Consider the following 16,423-nt stretch of genomic DNA (forward strand, 5'->3'; position numbering starts at 1 on the left):
GCCATCCAGTGGCTTTATCAATACAGATTCTAGGACATAATAGGAAGACAGTAGAACTATATACAAAAGATGAGATTCTCCTCCACCACGATGCTGTGAACACTAACTCCAAGGCTGAGGGACTGATTACCTCATCTTTTGTATATAGTTCTACTGTCTTCCTATTATGTCCTAGAATCTGTATTGATAAAGCCACTGGATGGCGAAACGTCTACAATAAAGATATCCAGATGTTGCACATGTGTCTTAACTTTCAATTCCTATTTTTAAAACAGGGGGCAAGTCGTTACCGTCAAATTACCGCCCAATAAGCCTGACCTCAATTGTAGGCAAATTACTAGAGTCAATTATAGCTGAGGCCTCACTAGTGATGTATAGAGCTGTAAAATAACTTTTGGACTTCTGTTACTTTATCTCAAGAAGTATAAGTAACAGAAGTCCAAAAGTTATTTTACAGCTCTATACATCACTAGTGAGGCCTCATTTGGATTATGCTGCTCAGTTTTGGTCCCCTTACTACAGGATGGACATAGACTCATTAGAGAACATACAGAGAAGAATGACTAAAATGATTTACTGTGTAAGGAACCTCCCGTATGAAGATAGACTTAAAGCCTTAAATCTCCACTCTCTGGAGAGGCGTAGAATGAGGGGAGATATCATTGAAGTGTATAAGTGGATGACGGGCATAAACAAGGGAGACATTAATAAAGTACTGAGGGTGTCGAACCAGGTAAGAACCAGGAATAATGGATTTAAGTTGGATAAATTTAGATTTAGAAAGGACATAGGTAAGTACTGGTTTTCTAACAGAGTTGTAGATGCGTGGAACAGTCTTCCCAGTGGGGTGATAGAGGTTAGGACCTTAGGTAGCTTTAAGAAGAGACTGGACAAATATATGAGTGGGAGGGGCTGGGTTTGATTGGTGTCAAGGGGAACGGGAGTTATTTCTTGAGTAGCTTTAGGTAGATGTCGTTTTGATAAGGACCTGCCTCGTATGGGCCAGTAGGCCTTCTGCAGTGTTCCTACATTCTTATGTTCTTATGTTCTTATGAGATTATAAGAAGCCATCTCGATAAGCATAGCTTGATTAATGATACTCAGCATGGATTCACAAGAGGCCGGTCTTGTCTAACTAATTTATTAACTTTCTTCATTAAAGCTTTTGAGGCTGTTGACCACGATAAAGAATTTGATATTATTTACTTAGATTTTAGTAAGGCATTTGATAGAGTTCCGCACCAAAGACTGTTGAAGGAAGTAGCAGCTCATGGCATTGGGGGAAGGGTGCTCTCGTAGATCGAATCATGGCTCACAGACAGGAAGCAGAGAGTGTCCATAAATGGGGTTAAATCCGAGTGGGGATCAGTAACAAGTGGCGTTCCACAGGGATCAGTCTTGGGCCCGTTGTTGTTTATAATATATATCAATGATCTTGATGAAGGAATTACTAGTGATATGAGCAAATTCGCCGATGACACGAAGATAGGTAGGATAATTGATTCAAACGTAGATGTTAGGGAACTTCAGGAGGATTTAGACAAACTCTACTCTTGGTCAGAAAAGTGGCAGATGCAGTTCAATGTAGATAAATGCAAGGTTCTGAAGCTCGGGAGTGTCCATAACCCTAGCACTTATAAGTTGAACATTAAAATGGTATAAAATACCGACAGGTTGTTAGGTAAGACACATATGCAACAGTTAGGTATCTTTATTATGAAACGTTTCGCCTACACAATAGGCTTCTTCAGTCAAGTACAGAAAAGTTGATAGAAGCAGAAGATACTTGAAGACGATGTAATCAGTCCATCACCCTTAAAGTTTTGAGGTGGTCAGTCCCTCAGTCTGGAGAAGAGCATTGTTCCATAGTTGCATATGTGTCTTACCCACTTATAAGTTAAATAATGTAGAACTTAGCCATACAGATTGCGAAAAGGACTTGGGGGTTATGGTAAGCAGCAACCTTAAACCAAGACAGCAATGCCTAAGTGTACGTAATAAGGCAAGTAGATTACTGGGATTTATATCAAGAAGTGTAAGCAACAGAAGTCCAGAGGTCATACTGTAGCTTTATACATCATTAGTAAGGCCTCACCTAGATTATGCAGCTCAATTCTGGTCTCCATATTACAGAATGGACATAAATTCGTTAGAAAACATTCAGCGTAGGATGACTAAATTAATACATAGCATTAGAAATCTTCCTTACGAAGAAAGTTTGAAGACTCTTAAGTTACATTCACTTGTTAGACGAAGAATGAGGGGAGACCTGATCGAAGTGTATAAGTGGAAGATAGGTATTAATAAAGGGGATATTAACAAGGTCTTGAGGATATCTCTCCAAGAGAGAACCCGCAGTAATGGATTTAAATTAGATAAGTTTAGATTTAGAAAGGACATAGGAAAGTATTGGTTTGGAAATAGGGTAGTTGATGAGTGGAACAGTCTACCTAGTTGGGTTATTGAGGCTAGGACTTTGGGTAGTTTCAAATTTAGGTTGGATAAGTACATGAGTGGGAGGGGTTGGATTTGAGTGGGACTTGCACATCAGAGCTTATTTCTTGGGTGGCATTGAAAATTGGGTTGGTCAAATGTTTGTTAGTGGGATGAATTGTAAGGACCTGCCTAGTATGGGCCAACAGGCCTGCTGCAGTGTTCCTCCTTTCTTATGTTCTTATGTTCTTATGTTATTTAGGGAACTCTACAGTTCCTCTACATCTTTGGGTAATCAGCGGTTTTTCCTCAACTTCCTGCAGCCAAACTCCATTTGTTATGCCACCAACAGTTCACTGTGGTGAATATGGCGTCTATACTGTCTCGGGAGAACTTCAGAACTCATGTTCACCAGTGACTAGTCTCTTACGCCGCCAGTTGTTTACCTTAGTGAATATTGGCATTCGTATTGTCTTGGGCAGAGCTTCACAATAGTCAGATCCACCAGTGACCACCGTGTTTCACCAACGGCTTCTAGGTCCGAAACCCCCATGTGATTCCTGAGCTACTTGTCAACAACATCGGCTCATCGGAAGTCCATCTTTCCGATACACACACACACACACACACACACATATATATATATATATATATATATATATATATATATATATATATATATATATATATATATATATATATATATATATATGGAAGTACCTCCTCTATGGCTGGAATAGAGACCCTCATCCTCAGAGAAGACAATAAACGCACCTCAGGGAAAACTCAAGGTTCTCCCCGGAGCTGTTTGAATATTTTCTTCTCCTACCACCCCCTATATTTGATATTCTATGTGAACATTTATTAACAGAATACATTTACAAAAAAACATGAACATGAATACAATGACACAATGTATCAAAGATCATGAATTATATATAAGGAAATAAATGGTATAAAATACCGACACAATGGAAATATAAACACAAATGCAGTCGTCAGTGGTCAGTCGTCAGTCGTCAGTGGTCAGTCGTCACGTGAGGTCACAGACCCTGAGCTGCTTTGGGGATTAGCGTGGACGGTTACAAAGCATGGCTTGCTTCTGCAGTGTTTTAAAAACTGAGGTTGGTGAGTTGAAGGAGGAGGTCTTGCTTCTCCAGGAGGAGATTAGGAGGCTGAAGGTCCACCTCAATGGGTCTGGGAGAGAGTGTGAGGTGGCTGGAGTTGTGGGGAATGAGACTTCTAGCAGTGAGGTGCAGTCTGTCTCTCGCTGTGAGGAGGCTGTAGTTGGGGAGGTAGCAACGGCTACCAGCAGTGAGGTGCAGCCCAGCACCTGCTACAAGTGGCGAGTTGTTCACAGTAATGGGAGGCGCATCAGAGTAAGGAAAGTTAAGAGTGAAGATCTGAAGGTAGGAAATCGCTTCTCTGTTCTCCAGGATGAATGTACTTCAGTGGCCAGTGAAGGTAAGGGTACTACTGCCCCTGCTAATGAAGGTAAGCGCATTCTTGTGGTTGGTGACTCTCAGGTAAGATATATTGACCGTGCTTTTTGTAATAGGAATAAGAAGATGAGAGATAGAGTGTGCTTCCCTGGAGCTGGTGTTGGGGACATTGTAAACAGGCTGGATAATATCATGTCAGGTAATGGGAACAAGCCCATTATCTGTCTCAGTGCTGGTGGAAATGATATTGGGAAGGGTAGGAGAGAAGAGCTGCTAGATAAGTACAGGTCAGCTATAGATTTCATTAAGTCTAAGGGAGGGATCCCAATCATATGTAGCATCTTGCCTAGAAGGGGAGTAGGAAATGAATGGTTGTCTAGGGCAATTGGTGTAAATTGCTGGCTAGACAGATACTGCAAGGAACTTGCAATCCCATTCATTGACAACTGGAACAACTTTTATGGCAAACATGATATGTATGCAAGGGATGGGGTACATCTCTCTGGGGCAGGGGTGGTAGCACTTGCAGACTCGATTGAGAAGGCCATTGGTGAAATGCCTATGATTTTAAACTGATGGAAGATAGAGGTATGGGTGTGTGTGGGAAACAAGCAGGTTGCAACACTAGGGTTGGAAACAGTAAATGTATAAAAGGCATTCAGCATGAAGTTATAAATAAAGACAATAGAACAGGTCAGCAAACAAAGGGGGACAGCAGAGGGCAGCAAGTGACTAGCTCCCTTAAGGTTTACTATACTAATAGCAGGAGTGTTAGAAATAAGATAGATGAACTAAGATTAATTGCAAGTGCAGGAAACATAGATATTATTGCTATAACAGAGACCTGGCTCAATCTGAAAGATAGAGAGATGCCCTCTGAATGTCACATACAAGGCTATAAATTATTCCACACTGACAGGGTCAACAGGAGAGGTGGTGGAGTAGCGATGTATGTCAGAGACAATTTAAATTGTTGTGTTAGACAAGATATTAAATTAGAAGCGTCAGCCACTGAATCTGTTTGGTTACAGCTTCTCGAGGGCCGAGAAAAACTAATTTTGGGTGTGATTTACAGGGCCCCAAATCTTGATAGGGAGTGCAGTAAACTTCTATGGGACGAAATTCGTAAGGCATCTACATACGAAAATGTTGTGCTAATGGGAGATTTCAACTATAGACAGATTGACTGGAGCAATTTGACAGGAAATTTAGAGTCGGGTGACTTTCTTGATACGATCCAGGATTGTTTTTTAAAACAGTTTGTGACAGAGCCAACTAGGGGAAATAACCTCCTTGACTTGGTTCTTGCCAGTAGGGAAACACTAATTAATAATCTTGAGGTTAATGATGAGCTTGGGGAGAGTGATCACAAATCACTCAGTTTTAATATATCATGGAATTCCCCTAATAATGGCAATCAAGTCTCCGTCCCTGACTTTCGCTTGGCTGATTTCATAGGACTGAAAAATTACTTAGGTGGGCTGAACTGGAATGATCTGACTAAGGGTCAGGTAGGTGGTGATGGTTGCCGATATGATGCTTTCCAGGGCATAGTTCTAGCTGCTCAGTCAAATTATGTTCCAAATAGGGAAATCAGATCAAACAAAAATGATCCTAAATGGATGAACAATAGATTAAAATATCTGATTGGTCAAAAGAGAGGCATATATAGGCAAATCAAAAGAGGAGAGGGGCAATTAAGAAATCGATATATTCAGTTAAAGAGAGAAATAAAAAAGGGAATTAGAAAAGCAAAAAGAGATTATGAGGTTAAAGTTGCAAAAGAATCGAAGACTAACCCAAAAGGATTCTTTCAGGTATACAGAAGTAAGATCAGGGACAAGATAGGCCCACTCAAAAGTTCCTCGGGTCAGCTCACTGACAGTGATAAGGAAATGTGTAGAATTTTTAACACATACTTCCTCTCAGTTTTTACACAGGAGGATACCAGCGATATTCCAGTAATGATAAATTATGTAGAACAGGACGATAATAAACTGTGCACTATTAGGGTCACAAGTGACATGGTCCTTAGGCAAATAGATAAATTAAAACCTAACAAATCCCCAGGCCCTGATGAACTGTATGCAAGGGTTCTAAAGGAATGTAAAGAGGAGCTTAGCACACCTTTGGCTAATCTTTTCAACATATCACTACAAACTGGCATGGTGCCAGATAAGTGGAAAATGGCAAATGTGATACCTATTTTCAAAACAGGTGACAGGTCCTTAGCTTCGAACTATAGACCAATAAGCCTAACCTCCATAGTGGGAAAATTTATGGAATCAATAATTGCCGAGGCAGTTCGTAGCCATCTTGAAAAGCATAAATTAATCAACGAATCTCAGCATGGTTTTACAAAGGGGCGTTCCTGCCTTACGAATTTATTAACTTTTTTCACTAAGGTATTTGAGGAGGTAGATCATGGTAATGAATATGATATTGTTTATATGGACTTCAGTAAGGCTTTTGACAGGGTCCCACATCAGAGACTATTGAGGAAAATTAAAGCACATGGAATAGGAGGAGAAATTTTTTCCTGGATAGAGGCATGGTTGACAAATAGGCAGCAGTGAGTTTGCATAAATGGGGAGAAATCAGAGTGGGGAAGCGTCACGAGCGGTGTTCCACAGGGGTCAGTGTTGGGCCCCCTGCTGTTCACAATCTACATAAACGACATAGATGAGGGCATAAAGAGCGACATCGGCAAGTTTGCCGATGACACCAAAATAGGCCGTCGAATTCATTCTGACGAGGACATTCGAGCACTCCAGGAAGATTTGAATAGACTGATGCAGTGGTCGGAGAAGTGGCAGATGCAGTTTAATATAGACAAATGCAAAGTTCTAAATGTTGGACAGGACAATAACCATGCCACATATAAACTAAATAATGTAGATCTTAATATTACGGATTGCGAAAAAGATTTAGGAGTTCTGGTTAGCAGTAATCTGAAACCAAGACAACAGTGCATAAGTGTTCGCAATAAAGCTAATAGAATCCTTGGCTTCATATCAAGAAGCATAAATAATAGGAGTCCTCAGGTTGTTCTTCAACTCTATACATCCTTGGTTAGGCCTCATTTAGATTATGCTGCACAGTTTTGGTCACCGTATTACAGAATGGATATAAATTCTCTGGAAAATGTACAAAGGAGGATGACAAAGATGATCCCATGTATCAGAAACCTTCCCTATGAGGATAGACTAAGGGCCCTGAAACTGCACTCTCTAGAAAGACGTAGAATTAGGGGGGATATGATTGAGGTGTATAAATGGAAGACAGGAATAAATTAAGGGGATGTAAATAGTGTGCTGAAAATATCTAGCCTAGATAGGACTCGCAGCAATGGTTTTAAGTTGGAAAAATTCAGATTCAGGAAGGATATAGGAAAGTACTGGTTTGGTAATAGAGTTGTGGATGAGTGGAACAAACTCCCAAGTACCGTTATAGAGGCCAGAACGTTGTGTAGCTTTAAAAATAGGTTGGATAAATACATGAGTAGATGTGGGTGGGTGTGAGTTAGACCTGATAGCTTGTGCTAACAGGTCGGTTGCCGTGTTCCTCCCTTAAGTCAATGTGACCTGACCTGACTAGGTTGGGTGCATTGGCTTAAGCCGGTAGGAGACTTGGACCTGCCTCGCATGGGCCAGTAGGCCTTCTGCAGTGTTCCTTCGTTCTTATGTTCTTATGTTCTTATGATCCTTTATTGACAACGTTTCACCCACACAGTGGGCTTTTTCAAGTCACACACGGTAGATCCGTGTGTGACTTGAAAAAGCCCACTGTGTGGGTGAAACGTTGTCAATAAAGGATCACATTATACTGCATTTGTGTTTATATTTCCAATTATATATAAGCTTTGTTTCGCTATTTACATAACTTATTTTTCATTATTCACCTCAGACAGGAAAAGTTCATTTTTGGTTGTTTTAAATTTTATGCAGGATTTGCTTATTAAAACTTTTTTTTATCTTATTCTGATATAATTTATTTTCTATGATTGCTTTCAAATACTCTTTGAGGAGTTTTGAAAGGGCTGTTAGACCTTCACACACCGACACAGTTATAATGTTTACCCACTGCAACAGTAATCAGTCTTTTCATAAATGTGAATAAAAAAAATATTGTAATACATTGCTTAAAAAAACAGGAAGACATTGCCAAGCTATCATTTTCGTTGATTTCTATTTCGCAAAACAAAAATGTCTTAGTCAAAGAAATTGTCTTGTTTCAGAAATACAATATTTGTAAAAAAAAAAAAAAAAAAAAAAATATATACATATATATATATATATATATATATATATATATATATATATATATATATATATATATATATATATATATATATATATATATATATACCACGATCGGGGTTAGAACCTGCGATCAGGAAGTCTCAAAACTCCAGACCGTCACGTAATATTTGTAACATTTCACCAACAAAGCTTTGAGTGTTCAGATTTTCACTCTTGTGTAAACACACTAAAATCTTAGTGTCAGTCTTAAAAAGGTCAGAGAGTTCCGTTACAGACTACAACAGGATACTCAACACATTTATCAAGGTTAGAGAGTTCCGTTACAGACTACAACAGGATACTCAACACATTTATCAAGGTTAGAGAGTTCCGTTACAGACTACAACAGGATACTCAACACATTTATCAAGGTTAGAGAGTTCCGTTACAGACTACAACAGGATACTCAACACATTTATCAAGGTTAGAGAGTTCCGTTACAGACTACAACAGGATACTCAACACATTTATCAAGGTTAGAGAGTTCCGTTACAGACTACAACAGGATACTCAACACATTTATCAAGGTTAGAGAGTTCCGTTACAGACTACAACAGGATACTCAACACATTTATCAAGGTTAGAGAGTTCCGTTACAGACTACAACAGGATACTCAACACATTTATCAAGGTTAGAGAGTTCCGTTGCAGACTACAACAGGATACTCAACACATTTATCAAGGTTAGAGAGTTCCGTTACAGACTACAACAGGATACTCAACATATTTATCAAGGTTAGAGAGTTCCGTTACAGACTACAACAGGATACTCAACACATTTATCAAGGTTAGAGAGTTCCGTTACAGACTACAACAGGATACTCAACACATTTATCAAGGTTAGAGAGTTCCGTTACAGACTACAACAGGATACTCAACACATTTATCAAGGTTAGAGAGTTCCGTTACAGACTACAACAGGATACTCAACACATTTATCAAGGTTAGAGAGTTCCGTTACAGACTACAACAGGATACTCAACACATTTATCAAGGTTAGAGAGTTCCGTTACAGACTACAACAGAATACTCAACGCGCTTATCAAGGTCAGAGAGTTCCGTCACAGACTACAACAGGATACTCAACACGTTTATCAAGGTCAGAGAGTTCCGTCACAGACTACAACAGGATACTCAACAAGTTTATCAAGGTCAGAGAGTTCCATCACAGACTACAACAGGATACTCAACACGTTTATCAAGGTCAGAGAGTTCCATCACAGACTACAACAGGATACTCAACACGTTTATCAAGGTCAGAGAGTTCCGTCACAGACTACAACAGGATACTCAACACGTTTATCAAGGTCAGAGAGTTCCGTCACAGACTACAACAGGATACTCAACACGTTTATGAAGGTCAGAGAGTTCCGTCACAGACTACAACAGGATACTCAACACGTTTATCAAGGTCAGAGAGTTCCATCACAGACTACAACAGGATACTCAACAAGTTTATCATGGACAGAGAGTTCCGTCACAGACTACAACAGGATACTCAACAAGTTTATCATGGACAGAGAGTTCCGTCACAGACTACAACAGGATACTCAACAAGTTTATCATGGACAGAGAGTTCCGTCACAGACTACAACAGGATACTCAACAAGTTTATCATGGACAGAGAGTTCCGTCACAGACTACAACAGGATACTCAACAAGTTTATCATGGACAGAGAGTTCCGTCACAGACTACAACAGGATACTCAACAAGTTTATCATGGACAGAGAGTTCCGTCACAGACCACAACAGGATACTCAACAAGTTTATCATGGACAGAGAGTTCCGTCACAGACTACAACAGGATACTCAACACATTTCTAGATCACCGATGTAATAATAACTTCTTCAACGTCAGTGCAGCGGGTAAGTCACGTAAAACTATAATTGATAATATATATATTATTACGACCCCTGAATGGGTCACAATGTATATAATGTATATTACCTGTTCATATAATTTTATATTGCTTATATTTGCGATATTAGCTAAATCATAAATATATTGCTTTATATTATTATTTGATTTAGTTATAATATTAGGTAGGATGTAACATTTATATATTATTCAGTGCTCATAGTTCGAGGGTGTTAAGTAACTGACAACGTTGTCTAACTACTGTTTTCTCTCCGCTCTTTACGCTGCCGGCTTCTGTGTTGCTGGGCAGCAGCAGTCCACGGAGAGTCACCTGATCAGGGGGCTGATCACACCTCGCCTAGAGTAGTCTGGCCTGCTCAGACTGTTGGACGTTCTTCTAGTAAGAGGTCTCTCTGCTGCTCTCCCTTGCTGGCCCTTGTTGAAAGATCGTCTCTGTCGATTTCTTGTTGGTTCTGTGTAACTCTGTTCGCAGAACATAGTCTAGACTTAGTGATTTTTGACGTTGTACTGAGGTTGTGTGTCGCATAGACACTCTGAGAAACTCAGGTCATGAGCTGTAGCTTCAGACCTAATTTGTACTGGTATCTGTTTACTGTCACAGTCGGGGATTTTTCTAATGCTGAACTTAGATTCAGTAGTATGGGAGTTTTGTGACTTCTGTTGAGGATCTGCAGATGGTCCCTACCTATTGTCATTATATTATCAATAATTGCCGAAGCAATTCGTAGCCATCTTGACAGGCACAGATTGATTAATGAATCTCAACACGGTTTTACAAAGGGGCATTCCTGTCTTACGAATTTACTAACTTTATTCACTAAGGTGTTTGAGGAGGTAGATCATGGTAATGAATATGATATTGTGTATATGGACTTCAGTAAGGCTTTCGATAGAGTTCCACACCAGAGGTTATTGAGGAAACTTAAGGCACACGGAATAGGAGGAGATTTTCCTGGGTATAGGCATGACAAATAGACAACAGAGAGCTTGCATAAATGGAGAGAATTCAGAATGTGGGCACGTCACAAGCGGTGCTCCTCAGGGATCAGTGTTGGGCCCGTTGTTGTTCACAATTTACATAAACGACATAGATGAGGGAATAAATAGTGACATAAGCAAATTTGCTGATGGCACCAAAATAGGCCGCCCAATTCATTCTAATGAGGACACTAGAGCACTCCAGGATGATTTGAATAGACTGATGCAATGGTCGGAGAAGTGGCAGATGCAGTTTAATATTGACAAATGCAAAGTTCTAAATGTTGGACAGTTAAATAACCATGCCATATACAACTAAATAATGTAGATCTTAATACTACTGATTGTGAAAAGGATTTAAGAGTTCTGGTTAGCAGTAATCTAAAACCAAGACAACAGTGCATTAGTGTTCGCAATAAAGCTAACAGAATTCTTGGCTTCATATCTAGAAGTATAAATAATAGAAGTCCTCAGGTTGTTCTTCAACTCTATATATCCTTGCTTAGGCCTCATTTAGACTATGCTGCTCAGTTCTGGTCACCGTATTACAGAATGGATATAAATGCTCTGGAAAACCTACAGAGGAGGATGACAAAGGTGATCCCATGTATCAGAAATCTTGTGTACGAAATGGTATATAATACCGACAAGATGAGAGTAAGACACATGTGCAACATCTGGGTATCTTTATTGTAGACGTTTCGCCATCCAGTGGCTTTATCAATACAAATTCTAGGACATAACTTGAAGACAGTAGAACTATGTACAGAAGATGAGGTAATCAGTCCCTCAACCTAGGAGTAGGTGCGAACAGCACCATAGTCGTGGAGATTCTGAAGCAGAAGAAAGAATCCTGGCGCTTATATAGTAACGTCAGGTGTAGCAGACGAGGGCATATTCACTGGTAGGCGGGATTCCCCAGTGGAAGTAGGTCCTTCCCAAAGAGATGGGTTAGTTGTAGTAGTAGTTGTCGTAGTCGTGAAGGTTATGTACATGTCCTCAGAATTAAGATTCCATGAAGTTGCAGTGTCTGACAAGTTGTGTACGAAATGGTATATAATACCGACAAGATGAGAGTAAGACACATGTGCAACATCTGGGTATCTTTATTGTAGACGTTTCGCCATCCAGTGGCTTTATCAATACAAATTCTAGGACATAACTTGAAGACAGTAGAACTATGTACAGAAGATGAGGTACACAACTTGTCAGACACTGCAACATCATGGAATCTTAAGTCTGAGGACATGTACATAACCTTCACGACTACGACAACTACTACTACAACTAACCCATCTCTTTGGGAAGGACCTACTTCCACTGGGGAATCCCGCCTACCAGTGAATATGCCCTCGTCTGCTACACCTGACGTTACTATATAAGCGCCAGGATTCTTTCTTCTGCTTCAGAATCTCCACGACTATGGTGCTGTTCGCACCTACTCCTAGGTTGAGGGACTGATTACCTCATCTTCTGTACATAGTTCTACTGTCTTCAAGTTATGTCCTAGAATTTGTATTGATAAAGCCACTGGATGGCGAAACTTCTACAATAAAGATACCCAGATGTTGCACATGTGTCTTACTATCAGAAATCTTCCCTATGAGGATAGACTGAGGGCCCTGAATCTGCACTCTCTCGAAAGGCGTAAAATTTGGGGTGATATGATCGAGGTGTATAAATGGAAAGCAGGAATAAAAAAAGGGGATGTAAATAGCGTGCTGAAAATTTCCAGCCAAGACAGGACTAGCAGCAATGGTTTCAAGTTAGAAAAATTCAGATTCAGGAAGGATATAGGAAAGCACTGGTTTGGTAATATAGTTGTGGATGAGTGGAACAAACTCCCGAGTACAGTTATTGAGGCTAAAACGTTGTGTAGTTTTAAAAATAGGTTAGATAAATGCATGAGTGGGTGTGGGTGGGTGTGAGTTGGACCTGACTAGCTTGTGCTGCTGGGTCTGGTGCAGTGCTCCATCCTTGAGTGAAGGTGACCAGACTGGGTGGGTCATTGGGCTAATCTTGGGAAGGGTGGGTCACTTGGCTAATCTGGGGGAGGGTGGGTTACTGGGCTAATCTGGGGGGGGGGACATGAACCTGCTCTTCATGGATCAGTAGGCCTGTTGCAGTGTTCCTTCTTTCTTATGTTCTTATGTTCTTATGTATCGCTCTTGCTTGTTATATTGCTGCTCGGCTTATCAGTCGTTTTATTGTTCAAGCAAGCTGTTCTGATTGCCTGGTTGGTCAAGAAGTTGGTTTATGTGAGGACTTTTAGTCAGTCACTGGTTAAGTCTAGTCGAGTTTTGAGACATAGCGAACTGCTTAGAGCACTTACACTCATACACACAAACTTACTTGTATATATTTGTATTATGTTATTAAATGCTGACAATGTACCAGACGGTATTTAAAAGCCATTAAGATGTGATTTGTGCCTTCAGCACAATACTACAGTACACGAGAGAAGTGATTATTTTGATTATATTGATTACTTTAATTTATTTTGATATACGCCTAGACAATTTAATTGTTAATAAACTTATTAAATTTTAATTTCTTTAGTTAGTAGCCTACCAGTTGTAATCCTGAAGCACTATTGAATCTTACTAAATTCTAATGGATAATTGGACCAGGATACTGACTACTTGTTACAAAAACCCAGTAACAGGCTGGATGCTAGAAGGGCAGTCCTTTCTAGTATTCACTGGAGATCTCTATGCTTATTAGAAATCGTGTTTTTTGTATCATATATGAATGAAGCTCACCAGGTTGTGTGCTAGCAGATTAAAGTAGCAGGGAGTCTGATAAAAAAAAAATCTTAAGATGACGTAAGAATTGAAGAAGTTTGCGAGATTTATTTTAACAGATATAATGAAAAAAATTGCAGATAGTATTCCTAACATCTGCTTCAGAATTTTTTTCCAAAACACTAAAAGCAGCGTTCAAAAATAAATGCAACTGTGTTTATGTTTAAGCGTTACTGCACAAAGAAAGAAATCCACTATTGTGGTGGAGCTAAAATATGATAATTGTTCCACCTTAGGCAAACCTAGAATGTATATCTGAGTTGGTAGGTAAGACACAAAGGCAACAGTTAGGCAACTTTATTCCGAAACGTTTCGCCTACACAGTAGGCTTCTTCAGTCGAATACAGAAAGTAGGCAGGAACAGTAGAGATGTGAAGACGATGTAATCAGTCCATCACCCTTGAAGTCGTAGAATTTGAGGTTGTCAGTCCCTCAGCCTGGAGAGTTCAGTTCCATAGTCAGGAACTATCTGAGTTCTTCATCCTCTTCAAGAATGAAAGACTGTTGAGCAGTGAAGGAACATCTCTCCTCAAAGGGGCAGATTAACTTCTGAAAATGCCAAGAAGTTGATGTTCCTTTACTTCAGTTTGAGAGTTTTAGTTTTCCAAGTTTGACCTTCAAGAGTCCACAAATTTTTTCTTCCTTCTGCTTTTCAATTTTATTTTCTGGATATCTCGAGATCTTCTCATCCAGTCGGTTATAAATTTTCAATATTTGTGTTCGGTGGCGATGACCAAATTCTAGGGACAATTGGAACTTTTCCTAGCGTCCTGGAATGGCTAAGATAACTTCAGAGTCCTCGGAGGTGCGACAACTAGCGTTTACGAAAGTTTACAAAAGGGGGCCTGGTCAAGGACTGGGCCGCGGGGGCGCTGACCCCTGGAACACTCTCCAGGTAGAAAACTCTAAGCAAAATGTAGACGTGGTAAGCAAACTGGAAAGAAAATCTGTCGATTTATTGAGTTTTTAAGATTGACGATGGCAGCTTTCATATTTCTCTGAAAATTTTCAGCAATATTTTAATTTGCTTACTCACAAATTTTTATTTATCGCTCAAAGCCTTATTCCATCGCCTTCAAAATTTCAATACTTCAATAATGTATCTTGGACAATATTCCCACATTTTTATTCCATTGCCATTACTGGACAAACGTTCTTTCGATCGGCCATTTTGAAACTTTTAACCTCGAAATAGTATTCTGTTGTTTTGCCGTAAGAGTCAGTATTTAGAGAGCAACTGTATAGTGAAGGGTGAACACATTGGCACACTGATTGCTTGCTCCAGGACGGTCGTCCAACCCTAAGGTCTGTTGTGACTAATTGGATGGTTTGGATCCAATCATAGCTTGGGCAGTTACGAGGCTGGTACAACGATGGTCAGGGTATTGATTTTCTTCTTAAGTTTTCACTAATTGTCTTTTTTTTTCGCATAAGTGTTCAGTGGCAGATCGAAACATTTATTTGGGGGATTTCAGGAAACTATATTTCGCATTTTTTAGTAAATTATTTCATCATGAATAACAGACAATATGAAGGAGAAACCATGATCAAAAATATATTTACCATACATATTCTCTGAAAAAAAGTAAATCTGATAAATTAAAATCCATAATTATAATGAAAATAATTCATTATAAAATAGTGACAATAATAAATAAAAATTATACATTCAAAACATGCGCTAAACGGGAAGGGGTGGTTGAGGGGTAGGGGTGGTTGAAGGGTAGGGGTGGTTGAAGGGTAGGGGTGGTTGAAGGGTAGGGGTGGTTGAAGGGTAGGGGTGGTTGAGGGGTAGGGGTGGTTGAGGGGTAGGTGTGGTTGAGGGTTAGGAGTGGTTGAAGGGTAGGGGTGGTTGAAGGGTAGGGGTGGTTGAGGGGTAGGGGTGGTTGAAGGGTAGGGGTGGTTGAGGGGTAGGGGTGGTTGAGGGGTAGGGGTGGTTGAGGGGTAGGGGTGGTTGAGGGGTAGGAGTGGTTGAGGGGTAGGGGTGGTTGAAGGGAAGGGGTGGTTGAGGGGTAGGGGTGGTTGAAGGGTAGGGGTGGTTGAAGGGTAGGGGTGGTTGAGGGGTAGGGGTGGTTGAAGGGTAGGGGTGGTTGAGGGGTAGGGGTGGTTGAGGGGTAGGGGTGGTTGAAGGGTAGGGGTGGTTGAAGGGTAGGGGTGGTTGAAGGGTAGGGGTGGTTGAAGGGTAGGGGTGGTTGAAGGGAAGGGGTGGTTTAAGGGTAGGGGTAGTTGAAGGGTAGGGGTGGTTGAGGGGTAGGGGTGGTTGAAGTGTAGGGGTGGTTGAAGGGTAGGGGTGGTTGAAGGGTAGGGGTGGTTGAAGGGTAGGGGTGGTTGAGGGGTAGGGGTGGTTGAGGGGTAGGGGTGGTTGAGGGGTAGGGGTGGTTTAAGGGCAGGGGTGGTTGAGGGGTAGGGGTGGTTGAAGGGTAGGGGTGGTTGAGGGGTAGGGGTAGTTGAGGGGTAGGGGTGGTTGAAGGGTAGGGGTGGTTGAGGGGTAGGGGTGGTTGAAGGGTAGGGGTGGTTGAAGGGTAGGGGTGGTTGAAGGGTAGGGGTGGTTTAAGGGTAGGGGTGGTTGAGGGGTAGGGGAGTTT

Source organism: Cherax quadricarinatus, chromosome 55 (assembly GCF_038502225.1).
Source record: "Cherax quadricarinatus isolate ZL_2023a chromosome 55, ASM3850222v1, whole genome shotgun sequence".
In the NCBI taxonomy this organism is placed as follows: domain Eukaryota; kingdom Metazoa; phylum Arthropoda; class Malacostraca; order Decapoda; family Parastacidae; genus Cherax; species Cherax quadricarinatus.